The sequence below is a fragment of the Opisthocomus hoazin genome, unplaced genomic scaffold (genome assembly GCF_030867145.1).
Source record: "Opisthocomus hoazin isolate bOpiHoa1 unplaced genomic scaffold, bOpiHoa1.hap1 HAP1_SCAFFOLD_220, whole genome shotgun sequence".
Classification (NCBI taxonomy): Eukaryota; Metazoa; Chordata; class Aves; order Opisthocomiformes; family Opisthocomidae; genus Opisthocomus; species Opisthocomus hoazin.
This window is the reverse complement of record NW_027449020.1, coordinates 42,882-70,316: the sequence shown is the minus strand read 5'-3', so window position 1 is coordinate 70,316 and position 27,435 is coordinate 42,882. Positions and strand designations below refer to the sequence as shown.

Here is a 27,435-nt window from a genome sequence, read left to right as displayed (position 1 = left end):
TCTGCTCCTGGCCCTTGTTTCCTCTCGCCCGTCACTCTGTCCCTGGTTCCTGTCCCCCGGTTTTTCTGTCTCTGTGTCTCTGTCCTGCTGGCCTGTCTGGTTGTTTCTTGCTATACGTCCCTGTCCAGCCGGCTCTCCCCTTTTTGCCTTTCTCTCCTTCTCTGTCTTGCTTCCCGGCCCTTTCTTCTCTTCCTCTCTCTCTGTCCACTAGCCCCTTGCTGGTTTGTGTTGGGGTTCCAACCCTAACCACCCTCTTCTTCGTCTGACCCTTTCTTTGTTTCTTAATACCTTTTTCCCTGTTCACTGTTGTTTTTCTCTTTCTGTCAGTGTGTGGGGACGGGAGGTGGGAAGCTCGGGGCGGGGAGTGGAGGCTGGAAAGAGGTAGGAGGTTGCAGAGGGGTGGGAAGCTGAACTATGTAGAGGCCAGCAAAATGGGAGGTAGGAGGCTGATGAGGGGTGGGAGGCTGGGGGCGAGAGTAGAGACCAGAAAAAGAAGGAGGCCGGAAAGGGGTGGAGGCCCGCCAGCAGGGTGGGAGGCCGGGGGGCGAGAGTAGAGGCCAGAAAGAAAAAAAGGAGCCGGAAAGGGGTGGGAGGCTGCAGAGGGGTGGGAGGCCAGGGGCGAGAGTAGAGGCCAGAAAGAAAAAAAGGAGGCCGGAAAGGGGTGGGAGGCCGCAGAGGGGTGGGAGGCCAGTGGGCGAGAGTAGAGGCCAGAAAAAAAGGAGGCTGGAAAGAGATGGAGGCTGGGGGTGGTGCGAGTAGAGGCAAAAAAGGCCCTTTTCTTCCGGCTTCTTCCCTGTCTTTATCTCTCTTTCCTGCCTTGTTTATTCCTCTGATTCAAGTTCTCTCTCGATCTGTGAGTTCTGCTTCCCACTCATCATATTCTCTCTCTTTCTCTGTCCTATTCCTGCATACAGTGTGCAGTGAGGCTTTCTTGTCTAGGAAGCCGCGTCTCGTATGAGCTCTAAGACAACCACATGCATTTTCTCTCAGGTGGAGGCGAGCCAAACGATTTGAGTTACAGAAGAAGAAGGGAAGAGAGAAGGAGAGAGAAGCATCTGAAGTGTCCAAGTCTCCCGGCAGCACCGAGAGCGAGAGCTGCGGTGAGTCCTTGGCCCTCGGGGCCCTGTCACCCCTCTTCTGCATCCTGGGCCCTCCCCTGGCTCCCTCTCTTTCCCACACTGCTACGACTATTTTTTTTTTCTGCTCTTGTGTACCGTCTTTCTCCATCTGTCTCTGACTTGTCCCCCATCTTTTAGGTCCTCCCTCTTTCTGCCCTGCAGCCGTGGCGTTTTTTTTCCGTCTTCCCCTCTTTCTGTTCAGCTCACCGGTTAACTACTTTTGCTTTCCTCCTGCTCTGTAGCCTGTCAGTACTTTTGCTGTCTCTGGTGCTCTTTTGTCTGGCTCCTTGTCCCTTGATTTGAGGCCTTCCTTCTCGGCTCCATAGCGCGTCACAGATCTACTGCTTTCTCCATGTCTATTCTATTCTATTTCCTCATCTCTCTTTGCCCAGGTCCCTGCCGCTATTCTTTTTTCCTCTTCAATGCTACAGGAATTTTTTTTTTTGCATCTCCTTCCTGCTCCCCGTTCTTCATTTTCGGTCTCTGTCCTGCTCACCTCTTCTTCTTTCTGCTGCCACTCTTCCTCTCTTCCTGCTGCTTCTTTCTCCATCTCTGTGGGGACTGCCTGTCCCCGTGCTTCTCTCGCTGTCCCCTTTTCCCCGCTTCGTGCTTTCTCGTTACACCGCCGCTGTCCAGCCATCTGTCACTTTTCTCCTCTCTTGTAGTGGGCCTGCACCCTGCTCCTCATTTTTGGCGGCCCTCTGCCGAGCAGCGCACCATCGCCTCCGGGAGCGGACTGACCGACTGTTCCCTGCTGGAGCAACGGGGGCGCAGCTGCGGGAAAGGACTGCCGAGGTGTCGGAGGGGCAGAGGGAGCATCGGGGGGCCCCGAGCCCCCGGAGCAGAGCGGCTCCCGAGACTGGCTGGGTGCGTGAACTGAATAAAGACCTGCGGGTCCCTTTTGCACCTCGCGGGCTGCATTTTGTGCTTGGTTTGCACGGGACGAGGGGCTGCGCCAGAGCCCAAGGGAGGAGGGGACGGGCCGTGGGGCAGGGAGCGACGGCCCCCCTGTCTCCTGCCGGGCTCCAGTCGTGGGCCCGGGGAGCCCCAGGGTGTGGGCAGCACGGCTGATGGCGACGGCCCCCTCCCCTCTGCCGGTGGAGGGCCCGGTGCTGCCGTGACCGGGGTGGCCGTGGAGGGGCCGGGTGCGAGCCGAGGGAGGGAGCGGAGCCGTGGCCGGGCTGCGGCTGCAGCGAGGGAGAAGGTGAGCGCGGGGGTGGGGGGGGAGGTGGATGGGAGCAGCGCGTCCCGGGGAAAAGCCCCCGGGAGGGCGGGGGTCCGTGGTCGGGGACAGGGAGGGGCGGGGGGTTCGGCGCCGTGTCGGAGCCGCGAGTCGGGGGGCTGCCCCGGAGCCGTGCGGGAGGTGCCGCCCCGTGCCGGCGGCGCTCGCGCTGCCCCGACCCGGAGCGGTACTGCAGCCAGGCGTTGCGCGCAGGCTGTGGCCCCTCCGGACGCGGCCGTCGGCGCGTGGCGCCATGCGCAGGTGCGGCGCAGCAGCATGGCGGCGCCCTGGTGTCGGGGTGCCGGGGCGGCGGGGGAGCAGAGAGGCCAGCCGTGAGGGCGCGGGCTCCCCTCCCGGCGGGTGCGGGGGTGCGTGGTGGTTGCCCCGAGGGTGGTGGGACGGGAAAGCTTCGAGCCGTCCGCTGTGACAGGCTGCCGGTGCGCTGGAGGCGAGGCGGGTGCGGGCAGCCCCGGAGCCAGAGGCGGGAGGTGACGGAAGGGAAGGGGGGAAGGAGGCGGGCACCCCCCCCCAACTCGGCAGCGCTCCCCGGCCCCGCTCGCCCCGCGCAGCCCGCCCCCAGCTCCCAGCACGTCCCCTGAAGCCTGTCCCGGAGCCCCCGGCCTCCCCCAAGGTCCCGTGGTGCGGGCGGCACACTGGGCCTCGAGCGTGCCTCGTCCTCCCCTTAACGCGGTCGCCGCTGCTTCTTTCTCTGTGGCAGGGGCCGCGCTGAGGACGCGTTTGTCCGTTCCTGCCCATGGGGATGCCGTTGGCTGCGCCCGCTCCAGTGCTTGTGAGGGCTGTGTGTGCCGGGGCCTCGGTCTCCTGGCGTCGTGGGGGCGAAAAGGGAGAGGCGGAAGCGCTGAGTGGCGCGGCGGACGGGAGCTGGCGGCGGCTGAAGCTGGAGAGTCCCGAGAAGGCTTGAAGAAGAAGAAAAAAATGGAAGGCCACCTGGCTGGCAGCTGCCTGGCTCCGCAGGCAGCAGAGGAGAGAGCCTGCCTCTGCGGGTGAGGAAGGCTCCCTCTTGGTAGCCTGCAGCAGGGCCAGGCCGCCAGCGTGTCCCGCAGGGTCTGTATGTGTCACCAGCAGCAGCATGGTACGGTTGTGGAAGGGCGCGTGAGCGAGCAGAGGCTACCGTGCCTAGGGAGCCTCGTCTCCTAAGAGCCGCGACACATGCGCGTTTTTTTCTTAGGTGTAGGACAGCCAAAGCGACCCGGAGTTACGGAAGAGGAAGGGAGGAGTTGCAGGAGAGAGAAGCGCCTGAAGGCGGCAGGAGTCTCCCGGCAAGCGCCGAGAGTGAGAGCTGCCGGTGAGTGGCGGCCTCCGGGGCCCTGTCCGCTCCTCTTCTGCGTTCCCCAGGGCCCTCCCTGGATCCTTCTCTCTCCCATGCTGCTGTGATTCCTCCTCCCCCCCCCCCCCCCAGCTTTTCTTTTCCTTCCCTGTACCTCCCCTTCTTTTGTCTGTATTTGTTTCCCTGTCCCGCTCTTTTCCTCTCTATTCCTCATTCCCTGTCCTTGTTGCTGTTTTTTCTTTCTCCATCTCTGTGCCCTGCTGCCTATCTCTGTCCAGTTCCCTTTTTGTTTGCTGGGTTGTTTTTTTTTTTTTTGCTCCTCATTCCTCTGCCTTGCTCTGTTCCGTCCTCTCACTCCCGCAGTGTCGTGCTGTGTGTTACCCGTCCTTCTCCCTGTGGTTTTTTTGTTCCTCTTGCTCTGTGCCTCTGTCCTGCTGCCTGGAAGTAATTTTTTATTCTCCGTATTTCTGTTATTCTGCCTGTGGCTATTTTTTTTGTTCTTCTACCTCTCTCCTGCTCCCCACCCCCTCACCCTTTCTCTCCCTGAACGTTCTTTCCTCTTCCCAGTACCTCTGCTTTTCTGCGCCCTTGCACTCCATTTCCTCCATCTCGCTCTATCACGCTGTCTTGCTCCCCATCCTCCCTTTCCCTTTCTACCCTTCCGATGTGTGTGTCCCCCAAGTGCCCCTTTGATGTGTCCCAGTCTTTCTGTCTACACCCTCCTGTCATTCTCCTTCTCTTGCTCTTCTTGCTCTTTTTCTCTCTTTTCCTCTGTGCTGCGGCCCATCACTGTTCTTTCCTCCTCCATCCTTTGTTGCGCTGCCTGTCCTTGTCAGTTTTGCCCTGTGTTCTGGCTCCAGTCTTGCCTTGTTTTCTGCATCTCTGTCCTTTTCCCTGTACTTTTTTCTCTCTGCTCCTCAGTCCCTTCTCCCTCGTCTTGTTTTTCTCTTTCTGCCGTCCCTCTCTTTTTGTCTGTGACCCTCTGTGCTCTTCTCCTTCTCCCTCTCAGTTTGCGGTTGTCTTATGTGTCCCCCTTCTCTGTCTCTCTCTTCTGCTGTCCTGCTCCCAGCCCCATTATTTATTGCTTCACCCCTCGGTCTTGCTCTCAGTCCCTGTTTTCTCTTGTGCTCCACCTCGCTGCCGTTCTCTCGGTTGCTCTCGGTTGCTGTCTGTCCCAGCGTCCCTGCTCCCTGTCGCGCTCTCTTTCACAGTATCTTTCTTTCTGGCGTCCTGTCCCTCACCGGTTTTCTCTGTCACTCTGTCCTTCCTCCTGTCTTTTCCTTGTGCCTCTGGCCTCCCTACTCGTCGCTACTTTTTTCTTCCTTTCTCTACCTCTCTGCCTCTGTCCTGTCGCTTTCTTCCTCTCTCTGTCGCCAGCATTTCTTTCTCCATCTGTGCCCCCCCTCCCTGTCCCTTTTCTCTCATTCTCTCTGTCCTCCATCCTCCCCGTAAACTCTTTGTCTGTATATCACCCATACTGCTGCCTGTCCCTTTGTTTCTTGCTATATGCCCCTGTCCAGCTTGCTGTCCCGCTTATTCCTCCTCTGTCCTGCTCCTTGGCCTTTTTTTCTCATCCTGCAGCCCATCACTGTTTTCACTTTCTCCACCTCTTTGTCCTGATCTGTGTGTCTTCTGCCCTCGTCCATCTGGCTTGTTGCCTGTACGTTTGTCTCCCTCCAGCGTTCTTTATTCCCCTGATTCAGTTTCTCTCTTGATCCGTCAGTTCTGCTGCCCGCTCGTCATTCTCTCACTCTCTCCTCTTCCCTCTTGTCTTGTTCCTGCGCGTAGTGCGTGAGCAGGCGAGGCTACGTGTCTAGGGAGCCTTGTCTCGCAAGAGCTGCGAGACATGGACGTTTTCTCTTAGGTGGGGGACAGCCAAGCGACCGGAGTTACGGAAGAGGAAGGGAGGAGAGCCAGGAGAGAGAGAAGCGCCTGAAGCGGCAGAGTCTCCCGGCAGCTGCCCGAGAGCGAGATCTGCGGTGAGTGCCGGGCCCTCGGGGCCCTGTCGCCCCTCTTCTGCATCCCGGGGCCTCTCCCCTGGATCCCTCTCTTTCCCACACTGCTGTGATTTTTTGGCTTTTTTTTCCTCCCTGCCCCCTCCAACCCCCCTCCCCGCTCCCGTGTACCTGCTTTCTCCATCTCTGACCAGCTCCCTGTCCCCATCTTTTAGGTCCTCCCTCTCTCTGCCCTGTAGCCCGTGGCTTTTTTTTCCTTCCCTATCTCTTTCTGTCTGGCTCCCGATCACGGTTTTTGCTTTCCCCCCTCTCTGCCCTATAGCCCGTCGGTACTTTTGCCGTCTCTGGGACTCTCTGTCCGGCTCCCTGTCCCTCTGGTTTCAAGGTCTTCCTCTCTCAGCTCCCGTAGCACGTTGCGCGTCTGCCTCTTTCTCTATCTCTCTCTATTCTGCTCCCTGCCTCTCATTTTGAATTCCTCCCTCTCTGTCCTGTCGCTCCTTTTCCCCTTTCTGCATCTCCGTCTTTTTTCTCTTTTTCTTTCTCTGTCTCTCTCTGTCCAACTCCCTGTCTCTAAGTTTCAGTTCCTCGCCCTCTCTGCGGAAGCTGTCGGGACTTTTTGCCTTCGCAGTCTCTCTGTTCTGGCTTCCTGTCCCTGTTTTTTCATTCCTCCCTCTCTGCCCTGTTACCCGTCACCCATTTTTTATTTTCTCCGTCTCTTCTGCTCAAGGTCCTGATTTTTTTAAGTTCCTCCCTCTCTGCCCCCATACCCTGTCACTTCTGCAGGTCTGTTTCTCCACCCTCTCCCTGTGCGGCTCCCAGCCCCTCTTTCGCACTTCCTCCCTCCGGAGCCTGCGGCCTGTTGCTTTTCCCCCCCCTCTTATTTCTCTCTCTCTGTCTCTCTCTGTCTCCCCGCCCCTAGTGTTTTTCGTTCCTCCCTGTCTCCTGCCCTAGAGCCCGTCAGGAGTTCTTTCATTCTCTGGCGCTCTCTTTCCAGTTCCCAGGCCCTGGTTTATCAATGTTGTCCTCCTGTCTTCCCTGTGCACGGCGCGATTTCATTTCTTTTGCCGTCTCTCCCGGTCCGGCTCCCCGCCAGGATTTTTTAATCCCCCCCTCTCTGTCTTGTAGCCCATTGCTGTTTTCTCTGTCTCTGTGTCCCTCTGTCCGGCTCCCTGTCTTTACTTATTATTTTTGTTGAATCCTCCCTCTCTGCCCTGTACGCGGTGCTGTTTACACTTTCGTTCCCGGACGTCTCTCTGTAGATTGCTCCCAGTCCTGTTTTTTTTTAATTCCTCCCCTCTCTGTCTGTCATGGTTTAACTTGGCAGCCGGCAACTAAGCACTAGAGAGCTGCTCGCTCACAGCCCCCACCCCCCGGCCCGTTCCCTCCCCCAGCGGGATGCGGAGGACAAATGGACCAAAGGTAAAACTTGTCGGGTTGAGATAAAGACAGTTTAGTAAGGCAACAAAGGAAATACTGTTGATAATTCTAATAACGATGATAATAATTGCAACAACGCACATGCGAACCAAACTATACGCAGTACAGTTTCTCTCACCACCCGATGACCGGTGCACAGGCAGTCCCCGAACAGCGATTGCGGAACCCGGAAATCGCAAGTTTCGCTAAATTCCAAAATAGTTTGACCTCCCGGACGAGAGCGGGTTCCAACTCGCGGAAACGAGAAGAGCTGATTCCTTGCCCCGCAGCCAGCCCCCATTTATAAGCTGCGCGTGACGTCTGTGGTACGGAATATTTCCACTGGCCAGCTTGGGCTAGCCCTGTAGCCTGTCGGCAGGTGGTGGTGCTGTGTTTTCCCCCCCGGCCATTTCTTTCTCGTTGCGCTCTGTCCGGCTTCCTGTCCCTACTTTTCAGTTCTTCCCTCGCTGCCCTGTGGCCTGTTGCTATCTTCCCTTTTTCTGTCTCTCTGTGTATGGCTCCCGCTCCCTTCCTTTTTGAAATTCCTCCCTCTCCGTCTGGGAGCCCATCGTGGTTTTTCCTTTCTGCGTCTCTCTCTGGCTGGCTTCTCCCCTGGTTTTCAATTTCTTCCTTCTGGGCCCTTTAGCCTGTGGCAATTTTACTTCTTTCTCGGTCTCTGGATCCCAATTTTTTAATTCCTCCTCGTCTCCCCTCCTGCATCCCTTTTTCCAGCTCCCTCCCCGGCTCCCTATCCCTGTGGTTTAATTCCTCCCTCTCTGCTCTCTAGCTTTTGCTGTACTTCCTGGTGTGCCTTGCTCCGCATCTGGCGCCTCGCCCCTGTCTTCGCATTCCTCCCTATAGCCCATCACTGTCCTTGTCTTTTGTCATCGATCTGGTCCAGATCCCTGTTTTTGCCGCCTTCTCTCTCTGCCTTATTGCCCCTGGCTATTTCTTCTTCCTCGCTCTCTGACTGCCCGGCTCCGGATCCCTATTGTTTCATTCCTCCCTCTCTGTCCTGTGGCCCGTCGGTATTTTTTCTTTCTCTGGCTCTCTTTGTCTGGCTCCCTGTCCCTGTTGTTCAGCTTCTTCCTTCTTGGCACTGTAGCGTGTTGTGATTCTGTTTCTTTCTCCACCTCTCTGTCTTCCCAGCTTCTCGTCCCTCACTTTTAAGTCCTCCCTCTCCATCCTGTTGCCTATTGGATTCAGCCCCGCCCCCCCGCCTTTCAGTCTTTCTTGCTTCCCGTGCCTGTTTTTAAGTCCTCCCTCTCTGCCACATCACCCATTGCTTTTTTCTTTTCTCCATCTCTCTATGTCTGTCTCACTGCCCTTGTTTTTTAGTTCTTCCTCTCTGCCCTATGCCCTGCTGCTGTGTTTGCCTTTCTCGGTCCCTCCCTGTGCGGCTCCCTGTCCCCATTTATTAACTCTTACCTCTTCTTCCTGCACCCACCACTGTTCTCCGCGATCTCCCTCTCTCTCTGTCTGGCTCCCCGTCCTCAGTGTTTAATTCGTCCCTCTGCCCCCTGTAGCCCCACGCTATTGGTCTGTCTGTCTCCATCTCTCTGTGTCCAGCTCCCTGGCGCTGTTTTTTGCTTCCCCCAGCCCATCTTGTAGCCCATCACTGGTTTTGTTTCGTTGGTTTTTTGGTCTTCCTCTGTGTCTCGCTGTCCAGCTCCTGGTCGCGGTTCTTCAATCCCTCCGTCTTCCCTGGAGCGTGCTTTTGCTTTTTTTCCATTCTCCATTGTGCTCTGTCCGGTCCCCTGTTGCTCTTTATCCATTCCTCCCTCTCTGCCCCGTGGCCCGTCACTTTTTCTCCTTTTATTTCTGCCTTTCCCTCTGTCCGACTCCCTGTGCCTGGTTTTTAAATTCCTTCCTCTCTGCCCTGTCACCCGTGCCATCTTTTGCCTTTCTCGGTCTCTCTCTGGCCAGCGCTCTGTCCATATTCATTGATTCTTCCCTCTCCACCTCGTAGCCTGTTGCTTTTGTCCTTTGTCCTTCTTACTTGTGTCTGTCTCCCCGATGACCCTGTTTTAGAATCCCCCCCCCTTTCTTTCTGTACGCATTACTCTCTGGCTTTTTGCTCTCTGGCTCTCTTTTGTTCAGCTCCCGCTCCCTACTTCTTAAGTCTTCCCTCTTTTCCCTGTAGCGTGTAGCTATGTGGTTTGTTTCGTGTTGTCCTGCCCACCCTCGCCCCTTCCCTCCGTCGTTTGCGTTCCCGGCTCCCTGTCCATGTTGTCTCATTCCTCCCTCTCTGCCCTGTTTTTGTAGCTTTTTTTTTTTGTCTTTCCCCATCTGTCTCAGTCCGGGTCCCTGCCCCTATTCTTTTTTCCTCCCTTCCTGTCGTGCTGCCCGTTGCAGGTTTTTTCTGCGCCTCTGTCCTGCTCCCCCATCCTTTTTCGGTCTCTGTCCTGCTCCCTCTTCTTCTTTCTGCTGCCACTCTTCCTCTCTTCCTGCTGCTTCTTTCTCCATCTCTGTGGGACTGCCTGTCCCCGTCCTTCTCTCGCTGTCCCTTTCCCTGCTTCGTGCTTTCTCGTTACACCGCCGCTGTCACTTTTCTCCTCTCTTGTAGTGGCCTGCACCCTGCTCCTCATTTTTGGCGGCCTCTGCCGAGCAGCGCATCGCTCCGGGAGCGGACTGACCGACTGTTCCCTGCTGGAGCAACGGGCGCAGCTGCGGGAAGGACTGCCGAGGTGTCGGAGGGGCAGAGGGAGCATCGGGGGCCCCGAGCCCCGGAGCAGAGCGGCTCCCGGGACTGGCTGGGTGCGTGACTGAATAAAGACCTGCGGTCCCTTTTGCCCTCGCGGCTGCGTTTGTGCGTGGTTTGCACGGGACGAGGGGCTGCGCCAGAGCCCAGGGGAGGAGGGGACGGGCTGTGGGGCAGGGGCGACGGCCCCCTGTTCCTGCCGGGCTCCAGCCGTGGGCCGGGGCCGCCCCAGGTGCGGGCAGCACGGCTGATGGCGACGGCCCCTCCCTCTGCCGGTGGAGGGCCCGGTGCTGCCGTGACCGGGGTGGCCGTGGAGGGGCCGGTGCGAGCCGAGGGAGGAGCGGAGCCGTGACCGGGCTGCGGCTGCAGGGAGGGAGAAGGTGAGCGCGGGGCGGTCGATGGAGCGGCGGGTCCCGGGGAAAGCCCCGAGGCGGGCGACGGTACCTGCCGAGCGGGGTCCGTGTGGGAGGCAAGGAGCGGCGGGGGTCCAGCGCCGTTTCGGGCACGGTGTCCCCGCAAGCCGAGGCCCGCAGCTCCCGCGGCGTGCTGGGAGCTGTAGTGCTGGGGCGCGGGGCGCGCTGTCGGTCACGCTACTCCCCGGGGCATGCCGGGAGGTGTAGTCTTCCGGCTGCCGGGCGGCCGAGCCCTGCTAGCCAGGGCATGCCGGGAGGTGTCGTTTTCAGGGACTCGGCTGCCGGGCAGCCGCATTGCTCTCGGGCATGTGCGACGAGGCATTGTGCTTGGTCCCGCCACAGCCCCCGCTGCGCGGGACGAAGGGTAGTTCTGTGGTCAGTTCCGTGTGTTTTTCTGCAGCCTTCCCGCTGCGTCCGGTCCCCAGAAAGCGGTGCGGCCGCGCCTCGACCGGGCGTGCCGCAGGGCTCGCTGCTGCCACCCGGTGAGCAAAGTTCGTTACTGCGGCTCGGGTGGCGCCAATGCGCGGTGGCGCCGAGTCCAAGAGCTCGCTGCTGCCACCCGGTGACCAAAGTTCGGTACTGCGGCTCGGGAGACGCGAATGCGCGGTGGCGCCGTGTCCAAGAGCTCGCTGCTGCCACCCGGTGACCAAAATTCGGTACTGCCGCTCGAGTGGCACAGGTGCCGTGCGCGCTGGGAGGAGCCGTGCCCTGTGTGTCCGGTGCTGCAATAAAGGACGCCTGCCTGCTTGCTGAAATGCCCAAACGGCTTCAGAGGGTCTTTGTGTTTGCCCAATGACGGCACCGTGGGATCCAGCCGTGGGCCGGAGCCGGAGGAGCCCCGGGTGCGGGCAGCACGGCTGATGGCGACGGCCCCTCCCTCTGCCGGTGGAGGGCCCGGTGCTGCCGTGGCCCGGGTGGCTGTGGAGGGGCCGGTGCGAGTCGAGGGAGGAGCGGAGCCGTAGCCGGGTTGCGGCTGCAGCGAGGGAGAAGGTGAGCGCGGGGTGTGTGGGGGTGTGGATGGAGTGGCAGGTCCTGGGGAAAAGCCCCCGGGAGGTCGGGGTCCGGGTCGGGGGCAAGGAGCGGCGGGGGTGCGGCGCCGTCTCGGAGCCGCGAGTCGGGGGTTGCTCGGAGCGGGAGGCGCGCGGCAGGGCGCTGCCCGGAGCCGTGCGGCGGCGCCGCCCCCGCCGGCGGCGCCGCCCCCTGCCGGCGGCGCGCGCTGCCTGGACCCGGAGGTGGGGCTGGGCGTGGGCGCCGCGCCGTGTCCGCTGGCGCCGTCCCCTGGCCGCGATGCGGTACTGCAGCCCGGCGTTCCGCGCAGGGACTGGGGACTGGCCACTCCGGCGCGCCGTCGGCACGTGGCGCATGCGCGGTACGGCGCAGCAGCATGGCGGCGCCCTGGTGTCGGGTGCCGGGGCGGCGGGGGAGCAGAGAGGCCAGCCGTGAGGCGCGGGCTCCCCTGCGACGGGTGCGGGGGTGCGTGGTGGCTGCCCGAGGGTGGTGGGACGGGAAGCTTCGAGCCGCCCGCTGTGACAGGCTGCCGGTGCGCTGGAGGCGAGGCGGGTGCGGGCAGCCCCGGGGCCAGAGGCGGGAGGTGACGCAGGGGAAGGGGGGAAGGAGGCGGGCACCCCCCCCAACTCGGCAGCGCTCCCCGGCCCCGCTCGCCCCGCGCAGCCGCCCCCAGCTCCAGCACGTCCCCTGAAGCCTGTCCCGGAGCCCCCGGCCTCCCCCAAGGCCCGTGGTGCGGGCGGCACACTGGGCCTCGAGCGTGCCTCGTCCTCCCTTAACGCGGTCGCCGCTGCTTCTTTCTCTGTGGCAGGGGCCGCGCTGAGGACGCGTTTGTCCGTTCCTGCCCTGGGGATGCCGTTGGCTGCGCCCGCTCCAGGCTTGTGAGGGCTGTGTGTGCCGGGCCTCGGTCTCCTGGCGTCGTGGGGGCGAAAAGGGAGAGGCGGAGCGTTGAGTGGCTGCGGACGGGAGCTGGCGGGGCTGAAGCTGGAGAGTCCCGAGAAGGCTGAAGAAGAAGAAAAAATGGAAGGCCACCTGGCTGGCAGCTGCCTGGCTCCGCAGGCAGGAGAGAGCCTGCCTCTGCGGGTGAGGAAGGCTCCCTCTTGGTAGCCTGCAGCAGGCCAGGCCGCCAGCGTGTCCCGCAGGGTCTGTATGTGTCACCAGCAGCAGCATGGTACGGTTGTGGAGCGCGTGAGCGAGCGAGGCTACGTGCCTAGGGAGCCTCGTGTCCTGAGAGCCGCGCCACATGCGCGTTTTTTCTTAGGTGTAGGACAGCCAAGCGACCGGAGTTACGGAAGAGGAAGGGAGGAGCGCAGGAGAGAGAAGCGCCTGAAGCGGCAGAGTCTCCCGGCAGCGCCGAGAGCGAGATCTGCGGTGAGTGGCGGGCCTCCGGGGCCCTGTCGCCCCTCTTCTGCGTCCCGGGCCCTCCCCTGGATCCTCCTCTCTCCCACGCTGCTGTGATTGTTTTGTTTTTTTGTTTTTTTTTTTTTTCTTTTTCCTTTTCTTTCCCTTTCCCTGTACCTCCCGTCTTCTGTCTGTGTTTGTGTCCTGCTACCTCTCCCTCTTTTTCTCCCTCCAGAATTTCTTTAGCCGGCTCCCTGTCTCTGTTGCTCTGTTTCTCTGTCCTGCTGCCTGTCCGGTCGTTTCTTGCTATACGTCCCTGTTCAGCCAGCTCTCCCTTTTTGCCCTTCTCTCCTTCTCTGTCCTGCTTCATGGCCCTTTCTCTCCGTCCTGTAGCCCCTTGCTGGTTTGTTTTGGGGTTTCCCTGCACACCCCCCCCCGCCCCCTCTCTTCTTGGTCTCTTTGTCTAGATCTGACCCTTTCTTTGTTTCTCGGTCCCTTTTTTCCTGTTCACTGTCCTTTTTCTCTCTCTGCCTGTGTGTCCTGTGCTCCATTGCCATCTTTGTCTCTCCTTTCTTCTTCATCTCCTCCCCCTGCCCCTGTCTCTCTCTCCCTCTTTCGCGCTCACCGGCCCAACATTTTCGTGCTCCGTCTCTGCAAGGCTCCTCGTCCCTGTTTTTCTTGATTTCTCTACCTCTCTGGCGTTTTCTTTCGACCCTTCTTTCTCTCTGAGCTCCTCGGTCTTCTCCCGTGTCTTATTTTCGTCTTCCTAGTGCTCTGCCCTGCTCCCCGTCACTTATTTTCTCTCTCCGTTTCTCTGCCCTGCTCCCCCTCGCTCTCTTTCTTTCTCCGTTCCCCTCTGCTGCTCCACAGCAGTGTTTTTCCTTTCTCCGGCTCTCTGACCTGCTCCCCGCCCACCCAGGTTGGCCGTCCCAGGTTTTGTGCTGTTTTTTCCCTTCTCCGCCTCTCTCTCCTGCTGCCCAGCCGAGGCGTTTCCCCCTCCGTCTCTGTCCTGCTCCCCTGTCTCTTATTTTTGCCTGTCTTTCACTTTATCCTGCCTCCCTGTCCCCTTTTTCTCTCTCAGTATCACCTTGTCCCACTCCCTTTCTTTGACAATCTGTCCTGCTCCTTGTCCTTCTCTTTCCCTTCTCTGTCATTCCCCATCCTTCTTCTGGCCTTTCTTCCTTCTCTTTCTACCCTGCTGCCGCAGTGCTTCTTTCTCCATCGCTGTCCTGCTCCCTGGCCCTTGTTTCCTCTCGCCGTCACTCTGTCCTGGTTCCTGTCCCCCGGTTTTTCTGTCTCTGTGTCTCTGTCCTGCTGCCTGTCTGGTTGTTTCTTGCTATACGTCCCTGTCCAGCCGGCTCTCCCTTTTTGCCTTTCTCTCCTTCTCTGTCTTGCTTCCCGGCCCTTTCTTCTCTTCCTCTCTCTCTGTCCACTAGCCCCTTGCTGGTTTGTGTTGGGGTTCCAACCCTAACCACCCTCTTCTTCGTCTGACCCTTTCTTTGTTTCTTAATACCTTTTTCCCTGTTCACTGTTGTTTTTCTCTTTCTGTCAGTGTGTGGGGACGGGGGTGGGAAGCTCGGGGCGGGGAGTGGAGGCTGGAAAGAGGTAGGAGGTTGCAGAGGGGTGGGAAGCTGAACTATGTAGAGGCCAGCAAAATGGGAGGTAGGAGGCTGATGAGGGGTGGGAGGCTGGGGGCGAGAGTAGAGACCAGAAAAAGAAGGAGGCCGGAAAGGGGTGGGAGGCCGCAGCAGGGTGGGAGGCCGGGGGCGAGAGTAGAGGCCAGAAAGAAAAAAAGGAGGCCGGAAAGGGGTGGGAGGCTGCAGAGGGGTGGGAGGCCAGGGGCGAGAGTAGAGGCCAGAAAGAAAAAAAGGAGGCCGCAGAGGGGTGGGAGGCCGCAGAGGGGTGGGAGGCCAGGGGTGAGAGTAGAGGCCAGAAAAAAAGGAGGCTGGAAAGAGATGGGAGGCTGGGGGGTGCGAGTAGAGGCCAGAAAGGCCCTTTTCTTCCGGCTTCTTCCCTGTCTTTATCTCTCTTTCCTGCCTTGTTTATTCCTCTGATTCAAGTTCTCTCTCGATCTGTGAGTTCTGCTTCCCACTCATCATATTCTTTCTCTTTCTCTGTCCTATTCCTGCATACAGTGTGCAGTGAGGCTTCTTGTCTAGGAAGCCGCGTCTCGTATGAGCTCTAAGACAACCACATGCATTTTCTCTCAGGTGGAGGCGAGCCAAACGATTTGAGTTACAGAAGAAGAAGGGAAGAGAGAAGGAGAGAGAAGCATCTGAAGTGTCCAAGTCTCCCGGCAGCACCGAGAGCGAGAGCTGCGGTGAGTCCTGGGCCCTCGGGGCCCTGTCACCCCTCTTCTGCATCCTGGGCCCTCCCCTGGCTCCCTCTCTTTCCCACACTGCTACGACTATTTTTTTTTCTGCTCTTGTGTACCGTCTTTCTCCATCTGTCTCTGACTTGTCCCCATCTTTTAGGTCCTCCCTCTTTCTGCCCTGCAGCCCGTGGCGTTTTTTTCCGTCTTCCCCTCTTTCTGTTCAGCTCCCGGTTACTACTTTTGCTTTCCTCCTGCTCTGTAGCCTGTCAGTACTTTTGCTGTCTCTGGTGCTCTTTTGTCTGGCTCCTTGTCCCTTGATTTGAGGCCTTCCTTCTCGGCTCCATAGCGCGTCACAGATCTACTGCTTTCTCCATGTCTATTCTATTCTATTTCCTCATCTCTCTTTGCCCAGGTCCCTGCCGCTATTCTTTTTTCCTCTTTCAATGCTACAGGGTTTTTTTTTGCATCTCCTTCCTGCTCCCCGTTCTTCATTTTCGGTCTCTGTCCTGCTCCCTCTTCTTCTTTCTGCTGCCACTCTTCCTCTCTTCCTGCTGCTTCTTTCTCCATCTCTGTGGGACTGCCTGTCCCCGTGCTTCTCTCGCTGTCCCTTTCCCCGCTTCGTGCTTTCTCGTTACACCGCCGCTGTCCAGCCATCTGTCACTTTTCTCCTCTCTTGTAGTGGCCTGCACCCTGCTCCTCATTTTTGGCGGCCTCTGCCGAGCAGCGCATCGCTCCGGGAGCGGACTGACCGACTGTTCCCTGCTGGAGCAACGGGCGCAGCTGCGGGAAGGACTGCCGAGGTGTCGGAGGGGCAGAGGGAGCATCGGGGGCCCCGAGCCCCGGAGCAGAGCGGCTCCCGAGACTGGCTGGGTGCGTGACTGAATAAAGACCTGCGGTCCCTTTTGCCCTCGCGGCTGCATTTGTGCTTGGTTTGCACGGGACGAGGGGCTGCGCCAGAGCCCAAGGGAGGAGGGGACGGGCCGTGGGGCAGGGGCGACGGCCCCCTGTTCCTGCCGGGCTCCAGTCGTGGGCCCGGGGAGCCCCAGGTGTGGGCAGCACGGCTGATGGCGACGGCCCCTCCCTCTGCCGGTGGAGGGCCCGGTGCTGCCGTGACGGGGGTGGCCGTGGAGGGGCCGGTGCGAGCCGAGGGAGGAGCGGAGCCGTGGCCGGGCTGCGGCTGCAGCGAGGGAGAAGGTGAGCGCGGGGTGGGGGGGGAGGTGGATGGAGCAGCGCGTCCCGGGGAAAAGCCCCCGGGAGGGCGGGGTCCGTGTCGGGGACAGGGAGGGGCGGGGGTTCGGCGCCGTGTCGGAGCCGCGAGTCGGGGGCTGCCCGGAGCCGTGCGGAGGTGCCGCCCCGTGCCGGCGGCGCGCGCTGCCCCGACCCGGAGCGGTACTGCAGCCAGGCGTTGCGCGCAGGCTGTGGCCCCTCCGGCGCGCCGTCGGCGCGTGGCGCATGCGCAGTGCGGCGCAGCAGCATGGCGGCGCCCTGGTGTCGGGTGCCGGGGCGGCGGGGGAGCAGAGAGGCCAGCCGTGAGGCGCGGGCTCCCCTCCGGCGGGTGCGGGGGTGCGTGGTGGTTGCCCGAGGGTGGTGGGACGGGAAGCTTCGAGCCGTCCGCTGTGACAGGCTGCCGGTGCGCTGGAGGCGAGGCGGGTGCGGGCAGCCCCGGAGCCAGAGGCGGGAGGTGACGGAAGGGAAGGGGGGAAGGAGGCGGGCACCCCCCCCAACTCGGCAGCGCTCCCCGGCCCCGCTCGCCCCGCGCAGCCGCCCCCAGCTCCAGCACGTCCCCTGAAGCCTGTCCCGGAGCCCCCGGCCTCCCCCAAGGCCCGTGGTGCGGGCGGCACACTGGGCCTCGAGCGTGCCTCGTCCTCCCTTAACGCGGTCGCCGCTGCTTCTTTCTCTGTGGCAGGGGCCGCGCTGAGGACGCGTTTGTCCGTTCCTGCCCTGGGGATGCCGTTGGCTGCGCCCGCTCCAGGCTTGTGAGGGCTGTGTGTGCCGGGCCTCGGTCTCCTGGCGTCGTGGGGGCGAAAAGGGAGAGGCGGAGCGCTGAGTGGCGGCGGACGGGAGCTGGCGGGGCTGAAGCTGGAGAGTCCCGAGAAGGCTGAAGAAGAAGAAAAAATGGAAGGCCACCTGGCTGGCAGCTGCCTGGCTCCGCAGGCAGGAGAGAGCCTGCCTCTGCGGGTGAGGAAGGCTCCCTCTTGGTAGCCTGCAGCAGGCCAGGCCGCCAGCGTGTCCCGCAGGGTCTGTATGTGTCACCAGCAGCAGCATGGTACGGTTGTGGAGCGCGTGAGCGAGCGAGGCTACGTGCCTAGGGAGCCTCGTCTCCTAAGAGCCGCGACACATGCGCGTTTTTTCTTAGGTGTAGGACAGCCAAGCGACCGGAGTTACGGAAGAGGAAGGGAGGAGTGCAGGAGAGAGAAGCGCCTGAAGCGGCAGAGTCTCCCGGCAGCGCCGAGAGTGAGAGCTGCGGTGAGTGGCGGGCCTCCGGGGCCCTGTCGCTCCTCTTCTGCGTCCCAGGCCCTCCCCTGGATCCTTCTCTCTCCCATGCTGCTGTGATTCCTCCTCCCCCCCCCCCCCCAGCTTTTCTTTTCCTTCCCTGTACCTCCCCTTCTTTTGTCTGTATTTGTTTCCCTGTCCCGCTCTTTTCCTCTCTATTCCTCATTCCCTGTCCTTGTTGCTGTTTTTTCTTTCTCCATCTCTGTGCCCTGCTGCCTATCTCTGTCCAGTTCCCTTTTTGTTTGCTGGGTTGTTTTTTTTTTTTTGCTCCTCATTCCTCTGCCTTGCTCTGTTCCGTCCTCTCACTCCCGCAGTGTCGTGCTGTGTGTTACCCGTCCTTCTCCCTGTGGTTTTTTGTTCCTCTTGCTCTGTGCCTCTGTCCTGCTGCCTGGAAGTAATTTTTTATTCTCCGTATTTCTGTTATTCTGCCTGTGGCTATTTTTTTTGTTCTCTACCTCTCTCCTGCTCCCCACCCTCACCTTTCTCTCCCTGACGTTCTTTCCTCTTCCCAGTACCTCTGCTTTTCTGCGCCCTTGCACTCCATTTCCTCCATCTCGCTCTATCACGCTGTCTTGCTCCCCATCCCTCCCTTTCCCTTTCTACCCTTCCGATGTGTGTGTCCCCCAAGTGCCCCTTTGATGTGTCCCAGTCTTTCTGTCTACACCCTCCTGTCATTCTCCTTCTCTTGCTCTTCTTGCTCTTTTTCTCTCTTTTCCTCTGTGCTGCGGCCCATCACTGTTCTTTCCTCCTCCATCCCTTTGTTGCGCTGCCTGTCCTTGTCAGTTTTGCCCTGTGTTCTGGCTCCAGTCTTGCCTTGTTTTCTGCATCTCTGTCCTTTTCCCTGTACTTTTTTCTCTCTGCTCCTCAGTCCTTCTCCCTCGTCTTGTTTTTCTCTTTCTGCCGTCCCTCTCTTTTTGTCTGTGACCCTCTGTGCTCTTCTCCTTCTCCCTCTCAGTTTGCGGTTGTCTTATGTGTCCCCTTCTCTGTCTCTCTCTTCTGCTGTCCTGCTCCCCAGCCCCATTATTTATTGCTTCACCCCTCGGTCTTGCTCTCAGTCCCTGTTTTCTCTTGTGCTCCACCTCGCTGCCGTTCTCTCGGTTGCTCTCGGTTGCTGTCTGTCCCAGCGTCCTGCTCCCTGTCGCGCTCTCTTTCACAGTATCTTTCTTTCTGGCGTCCTGTCCCTCACCGGTTTTCTCTGTCACTCTGTCCTTCCTCCTGTCTTTTCCTTGTGCCTCTGGCCTCCTACTCGTCGCTACTTTTTTCTTCCTTTCTCTACCTCTCTGCCTCTGTCCTGTCGCTTTCTTCCTCTCTCTGTCGCCAGCATTTCTTTCTCCATCTGTGCCCCCCTCCCTGTCCCTTTTCTCTCATTCTCTCTGTCCTCCATCCTCCCCGTAACTCTTTGTCTGTATATCTCCATACTGCTGCCTGTCCCTTTGTTTCTTGCTATATGCCCCTGTCCAGCTTGCTGTCCCGTTATTCTCCTCTGTCCTGCTCCTTGGCCTTTTTTCTCATCCTGCAGCCCATCACTGTTTTCACTTTCTCCACCTCTTTGTCCTGATCTGTGTGTCTTCTGCCCTCGTCCATCTGGCTTGTTGCCTGTACGTTTGTCTCCCTCCAGCGTTCTTTATTCCCCTGATTCAGTTTCTCTCTTGATCCGTCAGTTCTGCTGCCCGCTCGTCATTCTCTCACTCTCTCTCTTTCCCTCTTGTCTTGTTCCTGCGCGTAGTGCGTGAGCAGGCGAGGCTACGTGTCTAGGGAGCCTTGTCTCGCAAGAGCTGCGAGACATGGACGTTTTCTCTTAGGTGGGGGACAGCCAAGCGACCGGAGTTACGGAAGAGGAAGGGAGGAGAGCAGGAGAGAGAAGCGCCTGAAGCGGCAGAGTCTCCCGGCAGCGCCGAGAGCGAGATCTGCGGTGAGTGCCGGGCCCTCGGGGCCCTGTCGCCCCTCTTCTGCATCCCGGGCTCTCCCCTGGATCCCTCTCTTTCCCACACTGCTGTGATTTTTTTGGCTTTTTTTTCCTCCCTGCCCCCTCCAACCCCCTCCCCGCTCCCGTGTACCTGCTTTCTCCATCTCTGACCAGCTCCCTGTCCCCATCTTTTAGGTCCTCCCTCTCTCTGCCCTGTAGCCCGTGGCTTTTTTTTCCTTCCCTATCTCTTTCTGTCTGGCTCCCGATCACGGTTTTTGCTTTCCCCCCTCTCTGCCCTATAGCCCGTCGGTACTTTTGCCGTCTCTGGGACTCTCTGTCCGGCTCCCTGTCCCTCTGGTTCAAGGTCTTCCTTCTCAGCTCCGTAGCACGTTGCGCGTCTGCCTCTTTCTCTATCTCTCTCTATTCTGCTCCCTGCCTCTCATTTTGAATTCCTCCCTCTCTGTCCTGTCGCTCCTTTTCCCTTTCTGCATCTCCGTCTTTTTTCTCTTTTTCTTTCTCTGTCTCTCTCTGTCCAACTCCCTGTCTCTAAGTTTCAGTTCCTCGCCCTCTCTGCGGAAGCTGTCGGGACTTTTTGCCTTCGCAGTCTCTCTGTTCTGGCTTCCTGTCCCTGTTTTTTCATTCCTCCCTCTCTGCCCTGTTACCCGTCACCATTTTTATTTTCTCCGTCTCTTCTGGCTCAAGGTCCTGATTTTTTTAAGTTCCTCCCTCTCTGCCCCATACCCTGTCACTTCTGCAGGTCTGTTTCTCCACCCTCTCCCTGTGCGGCTCCCAGCCCCTCTTTCGCACTTCCTCCCTCCGGAGCCTGCGGCCTGTTGCTTTCCCCCCCTCTTATTTCTCTCTCTCTGTCTCTCTCTGTCTCCCCGCCCCTGTTTTTTCGTTCCTCCTGTCTCTGCCCTAGAGCCCGTCAGGAGTTCTTTCATTCTCTGGCGCTCTCTTTCCAGTTCCCAGGCCCTGGTTTTCAATGTTGTCCTCCTGTCTTCCCTGTGCCACGGCGCGATTTCATTTCTTTTGCCGTCTCTCCCGGTCCGGCTCCCCGCCAGGATTTTTTAATCCCCCCCTCTCTGTCTTGTAGCCCATTGCTGTTTTCTCTGTCTCTGTGTCCCTCTGTCCGGCTCCCTGTCTTTACTTATTATTTTTGTTGAATTCCTCCCTCTCTGCCCTGTACGCGGTGCTGTTTACACTTTCGTTCCCGGACGTCTCTCTGTAGATTGCTCCCAGTCCTGTTTTTTTTTAATTCCTCCCTCTCTGTCTGTCATGGTTTAACTTGGCAGCCGGCAACTAAGCACTAGAGAGCTGCTCGCTCACAGCCCCCACCCCCGGCCCGTTCCCTCCCCAGCGGGATGCGGAGGACAAATGGACCAAAGGTAAAACTTGTCGGTTGAGATAAAGACAGTTTAGTAAGGCAACAAAGGAAATACTGTTGATAATTCTAATAACGATGATAATAATTGCAACAACGCACATGCGAACCAAACTATACGCAGTACAGTTTCTCTCACCACCCGATGACCGGTGCACAGGCAGTCCCCGAACAGCGATTGCGGAACCCGGAAATCGCAAGTTTCGCTAAATTCCAAAATAGTTTGACCTCCCGGACGAGAGCGGGTTCCAACTCGCGGAAACGAGAAGAGCTGATTCCTGCCCCGCAGCCAGCCCCCATTTATAAGCTGCGCGTGACGTCTGTGGTACGGAATATTTCCACTGGCCAGCTTGGGCTAGCCCTGTAGCCTGTCGCAGGTGGTGGTGCTGTGTTTCCCCCCCGGCCATTTCTTTCTCGTTGCGCTCTGTCCGGCTTCCTGTCCCTACTTTTCAGTTCTTCCCTCGCTGCCCTGTGGCCTGTTGCTATCTTCCCTTTTTCTGTCTCTCTGTGTATGGCTCCCGCTCCCTTCCTTTTTGAAATTCCTCCCTCTCCGTCTGGGAGCCCATCGTGGTTTTTCCTTTCTGCGTCTCTCTCTGGCTGGCTTCTGCTCCCTGGTTTTCAATTTCTTCCTTCTGGGCCCTTTAGCCTGTGGCAATTTTACTTCTTTCTCGGTCTCTGGATCCCAATTTTTTAATTCCTCCTCGTCTCCCCTCCTGCATCCCTTTTTCCAGCTCCCTCCCCGGCTCCCTATCCCTGTGGTTTAATTCCTCCCTCTCTGCTCTCTAGCTTTTGCTGTACTTCCTGTGTGCCTTGCTCCGCATCTGGCGCCTCGCCCCTGTCTTCGCATTCCTCCCTATAGCCCATCACTGTCCTTGTCTTTTGTCATCGATCTGGTCCAGATCCCTGTTTTTGCCGCCTTCTCTCTCTGCCTTATTGCCCCTGGCTATTTCTTCTTCCTCGCTCTCTGACTGCCCGGCTCCGGATCCCTATTGTTTCATTCCTCCCTCTCTGTCCTGTGGCCCGTCGGTATTTTTTCTTTCTCTGGCTCTCTTTGTCTGGCTCCCTGTCCCTGTTGTTCAGCTTCTTCCTTCTTGGCACTGTAGCGTGTTGTGATTCTGTTTCTTTCTCCACCTCTCTGTCTTCCCAGCTTCTCGTCCCTCACTTTTAAGTCCTCCCTCTCCATCCTGTTGCCTATTGGATTCAGCCCCGCCCCCCCGCCTTTCAGTCTTTCTTGCTTCCCGTGCCTGTTTTTAAGTCCTCCCTCTCTGCCACATCACCCATTGCTTTTTTCTTTTCTCCATCTCTCTATGTCTGTCTCACTGCCCTTGTTTTTTAGTTCTTCCTCTCTGCCCTATGCCCTGCTGCTGTGTTTGCCTTTCTCGGTCCCTCCCTGTGCGGCTCCCTGTCCCCATTTATTAACTCTTACCTCTTCTTCCTGCACCCACCACTGTTCTCCGCGATCTCCCTCTCTCTCTGTCTGGCTCCCCGTCCTCAGTGTTTAATTCGTCCCTCTGCCCCCTGTAGCCCCACGCTATTGGTCTGTCTGTCTCCATCTCTCTGTGTCCAGCTCCCTGGCGCTGTTTTTTGCTTCCCCCAGCCCATCTTGTAGCCCATCACTGGTTTTGTTTCGTTGGTTTTTTGGTCTTCCTCTGTGTCTCGCTGTCCAGCTCCTGGTCGCGGTTCTTCAATCCCTCCGTCTTCCCTGGAGCGTGCTTTTGCTTTTTTTCCATTCTCCATTGTGCTCTGTCCGGTCCCCTGTTGCTCTTTATCCATTCCTCCCTCTCTGCCCCGTGGCCCGTCACTTTTTCTCCTTTTATTTCTGCCTTTCCCTCTGTCCGACTCCCTGTGCCTGGTTTTTAAATTCCTTCCTCTCTGCCCTGTCACCCGTGCCATCTTTTGCCTTTCTCGGTCTCTCTCTGGCCAGCGCTCTGTCCATATTCATTGATTCTTCCCTCTCCACCTCGTAGCCTGTTGCTTTTGTCCTTTGTCCTTCTTACTTGTGTCTGTCTCCCCGATGACCCTGTTTTAGAATCCCCCCCCCTTTCTTTCTGTACGCATTACTCTCTGGCTTTTTGCTCTCTGGCTCTCTTTTGTTCAGCTCCCGCTCCCTACTTCTTAAGTCTTCCCTCTTTTCCCTGTAGCGTGTAGCTATGTGGTTTGTTTCGTGTTGTCCTGCCCACCCTCGCCCCTTCCCTCCGTCGTTTGCGTTCCCGGCTCCCTGTCCATGTTGTCTCATTCCTCCCTCTCTGCCCTGTTTTTGTAGCTTTTTTTTTTTGTCTTTCCCCATCTGTCTCAGTCCGGGTCCCTGCCCCTATTCTTTTTTCCTCCCTTCCTGTCGTGCTGCCCGTTGCAGGTTTTTTCTGCGCCTCTGTCCTGCTCCCCCATCCTTTTTCGGTCTCTGTCCTGCTCCCTCTTCTTCTTTCTGCTGCCACTCTTCCTCTCTTCCTGCTGCTTCTTTCTCCATCTCTGTGGGACTGCCTGTCCCCGTCCTTCTCTCGCTGTCCCTTTCCCTGCTTCGTGCTTTCTCGTTACACCGCCGCTGTCACTTTTCTCCTCTCTTGTAGTGGCCTGCACCCTGCTCCTCATTTTTGGCGGCCTCTGCCGAGCAGCGCATCGCTCCGGGAGCGGACTGACCGACTGTTCCCTGCTGGAGCAACGGGCGCAGCTGCGGGAAGGACTGCCGAGGTGTCGGAGGGGCAGAGGGAGCATCGGGGGCCCCGAGCCCCGGAGCAGAGCGGCTCCCGGGACTGGCTGGGTGCGTGACTGAATAAAGACCTGCGGTCCCTTTTGCCCTCGCGGCTGCGTTTGTGCGTGGTTTGCACGGGACGAGGGGCTGCGCCAGAGCCCAGGGGAGGAGGGGACGGGCTGTGGGGCAGGGGCGACGGCCCCCTGTTCCTGCCGGGCTCCAGCCGTGGGCCGGGGCCGCCCCAGGTGCGGGCAGCACGGCTGATGGCGACGGCCCCTCCCTCTGCCGGTGGAGGGCCCGGTGCTGCCGTGACCGGGGTGGCCGTGGAGGGGCCGGTGCGAGCCGAGGGAGGAGCGGAGCCGTGACCGGGCTGCGGCTGCAGGGAGGGAGAAGGTGAGCGCGGGGCGGTCGATGGAGCGGCGGGTCCCGGGGAAAGCCCCGAGGCGGGCGACGGTACCTGCCGAGCGGGGTCCGTGTGGGAGGCAAGGAGCGGCGGGGGTCCAGCGCCGTTTCGGGCACGGTGTCCCCGCAAGCCGAGGCCCGCAGCTCCCGCGGCGTGCTGGGAGCTGTAGTGCTGGGGCGCGGGGCGCGCTGTCGGTCACGCTACTCCCCGGGGCATGCCGGGAGGTGTAGTCTTCCGGCTGCCGGGCGGCCGAGCCCTGCTAGCCAGGGCATGCCGGGAGGTGTCGTTTTCAGGGACTCGGCTGCCGGGCAGCCGCATTGCTCTCGGGCATGTGCGACGAGGCATTGTGCTTGGTCCCGCCACAGCCCCCGCTGCGCGGGACGAAGGGTAGTTCTGTGGTCAGTTCCGTGTGTTTTTCTGCAGCCTTCCCGCTGCGTCCGGTCCCCAGAAAGCGGTGCGGCCGCGCCTCGACCGGGCGTGCCGCAGGGCTCGCTGCTGCCACCCGGTGAGCAAAGTTCGTTACTGCGGCTCGGGTGGCGCCAATGCGCGGTGGCGCCGAGTCCAAGAGCTCGCTGCTGCCACCCGGTGACCAAAGTTCGGTACTGCGGCTCGGGAGACGCGAATGCGCGGTGGCGCCGTGTCCAAGAGCTCGCTGCTGCCACCCGGTGACCAAAATTCGGTACTGCCGCTCGAGTGGCACAGGTGCCGTGCGCGCTGGGAGGAGCCGTGCCCTGTGTGTCCGGTGCTGCAATAAAGGACGCCTGCCTGCTTGCTGAAATGCCCAAACGGCTTCAGAGGGTCTTTGTGTTTGCCCAATGACGGCACCGTGGGATCCAGCCGTGGGCCGGAGCCGGAGGAGCCCCGGGTGCGGGCAGCACGGCTGATGGCGACGGCCCCTCCCTCTGCCGGTGGAGGGCCCGGTGCTGCCGTGGCCCGGGTGGCTGTGGAGGGGCCGGTGCGAGTCGAGGGAGGAGCGGAGCCGTAGCCGGGTTGCGGCTGCAGCGAGGGAGAAGGTGAGCGCGGGGTGTGTGGGGGTGTGGATGGAGTGGCAGGTCCTGGGGAAAAGCCCCCGGGAGGTCGGGGTCCGGGTCGGGGGCAAGGAGCGGCGGGGGTGCGGCGCCGTCTCGGAGCCGCGAGTCGGGGGTTGCTCGGAGCGGGAGGCGCGCGGCAGGGCGCTGCCCGGAGCCGTGCGGCGGCGCCGCCCCCGCCGGCGGCGCCGCCCCCTGCCGGCGGCGCGCGCTGCCTGGACCCGGAGGTGGGGCTGGGCGTGGGCGCCGCGCCGTGTCCGCTGGCGCCGTCCCCTGGCCACGATGCGGTACTGCAGCCCGGCGTTCCGCGCAGGGACTGGGGACTGGCCACTCCGGCGCGCCGTCGGCACGTGGCGCATGCGCGGTACGGCGCAGCAGCATGGCGGCGCCCTGGTGTCGGGTGCCGGGGCGGCGGGGGAGCAGAGAGGCCAGCCGTGAGGCGCGGGCTCCCCTGCGACGGGTGCGGGGGTGCGTGGTGGCTGCCCGAGGGTGGTGGGACGGGAAGCTTCGAGCCGCCCGCTGTGACAGGCTGCCGGTGCGCTGGAGGCGAGGCGGGTGCGGGCAGCCCCGGGGCCAGAGGCGGGAGGTGACGCAGGGGAAGGGGGGAAGGAGGCGGGCACCCCCCCCAACTCGGCAGCGCTCCCCGGCCCCGCTCGCCCCGCGCAGCCGCCCCCAGCTCCAGCACGTCCCCTGAAGCCTGTCCCGGAGCCCCCGGCCTCCCCCAAGGCCCGTGGTGCGGGCGGCACACTGGGCCTCGAGCGTGCCTCGTCCTCCCTTAACGCGGTCGCCGCTGCTTCTTTCTCTGTGGCAGGGGCCGCGCTGAGGACGCGTTTGTCCGTTCCTGCCCTGGGGATGCCGTTGGCTGCGCCCGCTCCAGGCTTGTGAGGGCTGTGTGTGCCGGGCCTCGGTCTCCTGGCGTCGTGGGGGCGAAAAGGGAGAGGCGGAGCGTTGAGTGGCTGCGGACGGGAGCTGGCGGGGCTGAAGCTGGAGAGTCCCGAGAAGGCTGAAGAAGAAGAAAAAATGGAAGGCCACCTGGCTGGCAGCTGCCTGGCTCCGCAGGCAGGAGAGAGCCTGCCTCTGCGGGTGAGGAAGGCTCCCTCTTGGTAGCCTGCAGCAGGCCAGGCCGCCAGCGTGTCCCGCAGGGTCTGTATGTGTCACCAGCAGCAGCATGGTACGGTTGTGGAGCGCGTGAGCGAGCGAGGCTACGTGCCTAGGGAGCCTCGTGTCCTGAGAGCCGCGCCACATGCGCGTTTTTTCTTAGGTGTAGGACAGCCAAGCGACCGGAGTTACGGAAGAGGAAGGGAGGAGCGCAGGAGAGAGAAGCGCCTGAAGCGGCAGAGTCTCCCGGCAGCGCCGAGAGCGAGATCTGCGGTGAGTGGCGGGCCTCCGGGGCCCTGTCGCCCCTCTTCTGCGTCCCGGGCCCTCCCCTGGATCCTCCTCTCTCCCACGCTGCTGTGATTGTTTTGTTTTTTTGTTTTTTTTTTTTTTCTTTTTCCTTTTCTTTCCCTTTCCCTGTACCTCCCGTCTTCTGTCTGTGTTTGTGTCCTGCTACCTCTCCCTCTTTTTCTCCCTCCAGAATTTCTTTAGCCGGCTCCCTGTCTCTGTTGCTCTGTTTCTCTGTCCTGCTGCCTGTCCGGTCGTTTCTTGCTATACGTCCCTGTTCAGCCAGCTCTCCCTTTTTGCCCTTCTCTCCTTCTCTGTCCTGCTTCATGGCCCTTTCTCTCCGTCCTGTAGCCCCTTGCTGGTTTGTTTTGGGGTTTCCCTGCACACCCCCCCCCGCCCCCTCTCTTCTTGGTCTCTTTGTCTAGATCTGACCCTTTCTTTGTTTCTCGGTCCCTTTTTTCCTGTTCACTGTCCTTTTTCTCTCTCTGCCTGTGTGTCCTGTGCTCCATTGCCATCTTTGTCTCTCCTTTCTTCTTCATCTCCTCCCCCTGCCCCTGTCTCTCTCTCCCTCTTTCGCGCTCACCGGCCCAACATTTTCGTGCTCCGTCTCTGCAAGGCTCCTCGTCCCTGTTTTTCTTGATTTCTCTACCTCTCTGGCGTTTTCTTTCGACCCTTCTTTCTCTCTGAGCTCCTCGGTCTTCTCCCGTGTCTTATTTTCGTCTTCCTAGTGCTCTGCCCTGCTCCCCGTCACTTATTTTCTCTCTCCGTTTCTCTGCCCTGCTCCCCCTCGCTCTCTTTCTTTCTCCGTTCCCCTCTGCTGCTCCACAGCAGTGTTTTTCCTTTCTCCGGCTCTCTGACCTGCTCCCCGCCCACCCAGGTTGGCCGTCCCAGGTTTTGTGCTGTTTTTTCCCTTCTCCGCCTCTCTCTCCTGCTGCCCAGCCGAGGCGTTTCCCCCTCCGTCTCTGTCCTGCTCCCCTGTCTCTTATTTTTGCCTGTCTTTCACTTTATCCTGCCTCCCTGTCCCCTTTTTCTCTCTCAGTATCACCTTGTCCCACTCCCTTTCTTTGACAATCTGTCCTGCTCCTTGTCCTTCTCTTTCCCTTCTCTGTCATTCCCCATCCTTCTTCTGGCCTTTCTTCCTTCTCTTTCTACCCTGCTGCCGCAGTGCTTCTTTCTCCATCGCTGTCCTGCTCCCTGGCCCTTGTTTCCTCTCGCCGTCACTCTGTCCTGGTTCCTGTCCCCCGGTTTTTCTGTCTCTGTGTCTCTGTCCTGCTGCCTGTCTGGTTGTTTCTTGCTATACGTCCCTGTCCAGCCGGCTCTCCCTTTTTGCCTTTCTCTCCTTCTCTGTCTTGCTTCCCGGCCCTTTCTTCTCTTCCTCTCTC

At 59.9% G+C, this 27,435-nt stretch overlaps 3 long non-coding RNA genes across 6 annotated transcripts; all 3 read left to right on the top strand.

The window, feature by feature from the left end:
- The first annotated feature begins 11,486 nt into the window (after positions 1 to 11,486).
- LOC142360216 (uncharacterized) lies at positions 11,487 to 12,483 on the top strand. Its single transcript, XR_012762889.1, has 3 exons — positions 11,487 to 11,557; positions 11,930 to 12,289; positions 12,380 to 12,483. It is a non-coding gene; the product is annotated as an uncharacterized LOC142360216 (long non-coding RNA).
- A 3,753-nt stretch (positions 12,484 to 16,236) lies between these two features.
- Positions 16,237 to 23,339, top strand: LOC142360215 (uncharacterized). 4 transcript variants are annotated; one of them, XR_012762886.1, is made up of 5 exons: positions 16,237 to 16,307; positions 16,680 to 17,039; positions 17,130 to 17,239; positions 19,069 to 19,178; positions 23,118 to 23,339. It is a non-coding gene; the product is annotated as an uncharacterized LOC142360215 (long non-coding RNA). The 4 variants fall into 4 exon arrangements; XR_012762885.1 differs by having other exon boundaries at positions 19,069 to 23,339; XR_012762887.1 differs by having other exon boundaries at positions 16,264 to 16,336; positions 19,069 to 23,339.
- Positions 23,340 to 25,038: 1,699 nt separating this feature from the next.
- Positions 25,039 to 26,026, top strand: LOC142360220 (uncharacterized). Its single transcript, XR_012762893.1, has 3 exons — positions 25,039 to 25,109; positions 25,482 to 25,841; positions 25,932 to 26,026. It is a non-coding gene; the product is annotated as an uncharacterized LOC142360220 (long non-coding RNA).
- The last annotated feature ends 1,409 nt before the right edge of the window (positions 26,027 to 27,435 follow it).